Raw genomic sequence first — 4394 nt, forward strand, 5'->3', positions numbered from 1 at the left:
CCCAAAACAACCATAAAACAATAAACAAAATTACAGGAAATAGTCCTCCCTTATCAATAATATAACATTAAATGTAAATGGATGAAATTCCCCACTTAAAATATAGAGATTGGTGAATAGATGATGGGGAGAGTGACCCAAATATATGCTGCCTACAAGAAACTCATTTCAAAGATAAAGACACATATAGACTAAAGGTAAATTGATAAAAAAAAAAAAAAAAAGATATCCCATGCAAACAGAACCAAAAGGGAAAAGAACTAGCTATACTTATATCAGATAAAACAGACTTTAAGTCAAAACTGTAAAATAAAGACAAATTATGTCATTATATATAATAATACAAGTATCAATTTAGCAACAGAATATAATAATTCTAAATATATATGCACCAATGTCAGAGTACACAGATGTATAAAACAAAAATTGCTAGATCAAGGGATAAATAGACTCCAATAAAATAACAGTTGGGACTTTAATACCCCACTCTCAGAGAGAAACATCTAGGCAGAAAATATATAAGGAAATATTGGATTTAAACTGCACTTTAAATAAAATGGACTTCATAGACATTTAGAGAACATTACATACTACAGCTACAGAATACATATCCTTCTTTCATCAGGATATAAAACATTATCCAGGATAGACCACAGGAAGGCTATAAAATAGGTCTCAGAACATTGTAAAATGCCAAAATAACATCAAACTGTCTTTCAGGCTAGAATAAAATGAAACTAAAAACTAATGAGAGGACCTTTGGAAACTGTATAAATAAATGGAAATTAAACAACATGCTATTGAATAACCATTGAGTTGATGAAGAATTAATAAGGGCATCAAAAAATGTCTCAAAACAAATGAAAATGCAATCACAATATACCAAGTCTTTATAGAATACAGCAAAAGTAGTGCTAAGAGATAGTTCATGGCAACAAATGGCTACAATAAAAAAGAAAAAAATTCAAATAAACATCCTGATGATGCACATGAAGGAACTAGGAAAACAAGCACAAACCAAGCCTCCCAAAAGTAAAAAAAAAAAATTATAAACTAAATAGAGCAAAACTAATAAAATTGAAGCATAAACTCCCCCCTGAACAATACAATGGTTCAATGAAATGAAAAGTTGTTTTTTTAAAAGATAAGAATTGATAAACTTCTAGCTAGACTAACCAAGAAAATAAAAGAGAAGCCCCAAATAAATAAAATCAGAAATAAAAAGATGTTGCAACTGATATAACACAAATAGGAAAGATTATTTGAGACTATCATGAATAGCTATCCACTTACAAATTGGAAAATGTAGAGGACATGGATAAACGCCTGTACACATACAACCAATCAAGATTGAACCAGGTGGCAAGGTAAACTAGTGCAACCACTATACAGAACAATACGGAGGTTCCTAAAAACAACTGAAAGAAAAACTATCAGATGACTCAATCAAAAGAAGGAAATTCAGTATATTCAGAAGATAGCTCCATTCCATGTTTATTACAACACTATCCACAAAGGCAAAGATTTGGAATCAACCTGAGTCCCCATCAGTGTGTGAGTGGATAAAGAAATTGTGGTACATATAACAATGGAATATTATATAGCCCTAAAAAGAATAAAATCCCACCATTTGCAATAACATGGATGGAACTGAAGAACATTATTTTAAATGAAATAAATCAAGCACAGAAAGACAAATATTGCATGTTCTCATACAGGGGAGCTAAATGTTTTTTAAAAAATTGATCTTAGGGGGTGGCACCTGTGGCTCAAGGAGTAGGGCACTGGTCCCATATGCCGGAGGTGGCGGGTTCAAACACAGCCCTGGCCAAAAACCACAAAAAAAAAAAAAAAAAAAATTGATCTCAGGGAGACAGAGAGTAGAATAACAGTTACCGCAGGCTGAGAAGAAAGATAGCAGGGTAGGGGAAGTAGTAAATTAAGGATGGCTAATGGGTTCAAAATAAAGTTAGAATGCACGTATTTGATAGCACAACAGAGTGATTATTATCAATAATAAGTTGGGGTAGACTTTAAAATAAAAGAATGAAATTGGAATGTTTATAATACAAAGAAATAATGACTGTCTGAGTTGAGAGCTCAATTACCCTGATTTGATTAATTCATATTATATGCCTGTATCAAAATATAATAAGCACCCTATAAATAAAGACAACATTATGCACCCATGGTAATTAAAAATATATAATTTCTTTAAAAGACTGAAAAATACTAATAATAAGTAATAAGATTGAATCAATAACCAAAAGTCTCCCAACAAAGAAAAAACCCGGCACCTGATGGTCTTATTCCTGAATTCTACCAAATTTATAAAGAGGAACTAAAAGCAATTCTTCCCAAACTGTTCAAAAAAAAATAAGAGGAAGAAATCTCTCTGGATTCATCCGATGAGTCCAGCATGACCCTGATACCAAAACAAGAAAAAGATGTAACAAAAAAAAAGAAACCTACAGACCAATAGCCTTGATGAACATATGAAGATACCAAAGTCTTCAACAAAATAATGAGCTGAATTCAACAACGCATCAAAATGATAACACACCCTGATCATTGGAAGAGTGGTTCAACACACACAAATCAAAAAATGTAATACACACCATCAACAGAATGAAGGACAAAAACCACATGATCATCTCAATAGATGCAGAAAAAGTACTTGATAAAATTTAACATTCCTTCATGATAAAAACTCAACAAATAATAAAGCATAAAATGAACATAACTCAACATAACAAAAGCTATATATGACAAATCCACAGTTAATATCACACTGAAAGAAGAAAAGCTGAAAGCTGTTCTTCTAAAAACTGGAATAAAAACAGAGTGCCCTCTTTCACCACTTCTATTCCACCTAGTATTAGAAGTTCTAGACAGAGAAATCAGGCAAGAGAATGAAATATTAAATGAAAGGCATCTAAATTTGAAAAGAAGTCAGACTGACCCTCTTTGCAGATGACATGATTTTAAATATTTAAAATCATCTAAAGATGGCAGCAAAACAAAAAATCAGAACTGACAAATGAGTTCAGCAGAGTCAGGATACAAAATCAGCATACAAAAATTGGTAGCATATATAGACAGCAATAGCAAACTAGTTTAAAAGGAATCGAGAAAGCAATCACATTTACAATAGCTAAAAAAAAATAAAATACCTAGAATAAATTTAGCCACTGAGGTAGAAGACATCTACCTGGAAAATGAAAAGCACTGAGGAAAGAAACAAAAGAGGACAAAGGGAGACATCCTGCGCTCATGGACCGGAAAAATTAACACTGTGAAAATAATCATGCTCCCCAACACCATCAACAGAGTCAATACACTCCCTGTGAAATACCAGAGGCACCCTTCACAGAAATAGAAAAACAATCCTAAAATGTACATGGAACTACAAAAGGTCCCAAAGAGCCAAGCAACCCTGAGCAAAAAGAATAAAGTTGGAAGCATCACACTACCCAACTACAAAATACACTCTGACACAGAACTACCGTGACCAAACTCACATGGTATCACTATAAAAACAGGTGCACAAACCAACAGCTTGGAGTGGAGAATCCATAAACAAGTCCATATACTTACAGCCAATTGATTTTCTACATACATTGGGGACAGGACAACCTCTTCAATAAATGGTAAAAATCTGTGTGCAGAAGATAGGAACCAGACTGCCATATCCTACCATACAGAAAAATCAACTCAAAATGGATTAAAAAGATAAAGGTAAGATCCCCAGCTATGCAACTTCTAGAAGAAAACATAGGGGAAACGATTCAGGACACTGGTCTAGCCTGGGCCACGATTTTAGGGCTATTACCTCAGAAACACAGGTAACAAAAATAAAAGTAGATGAATGGAACTATATTAAACTAAAATTCTACACAGCAAAGAATGCAATCGACAGAATAAAGAAAACAACTGGAAGAATGGGAGAAAATATTTGCCAACTATTCATCTGACAAAGGACTAATATCCAAAATGCACAAGGAACCCAACAGCAAAAGAACAAACACACACCCCTGAAAAAAATAAATAAATACATAGGGCAATCCATCTGAATAGACATAACTGAAAATACGACACAGAAATGACCAACAGGTGTATAGAAAAAAGGCTCAACATCATTGATCATCTGGCAAATGCAAATCAAAACCTCAATAAGACAGCGCCGCATCTCAGTTGAAATGGCTATTATCGAAAATATTTTTTAAAAAACCATGCTGGTGAGGATGTAGAGAAAGGGGAACACTATTGGTGGGAATGTAATTAGTACAGTCAGTCTGTAAAATAGTATGAAGATTTCTCAAAATATTAAAAATAGAACTTTTATATAGCCCAGTAATCCTGCTACTGCGTATTTATTCAAAGGGAAGGAAATC

Source organism: Nycticebus coucang, chromosome 6 (assembly GCF_027406575.1).
Source record: "Nycticebus coucang isolate mNycCou1 chromosome 6, mNycCou1.pri, whole genome shotgun sequence".
Taxonomy (NCBI): Eukaryota; Metazoa; Chordata; class Mammalia; order Primates; family Lorisidae; genus Nycticebus; species Nycticebus coucang.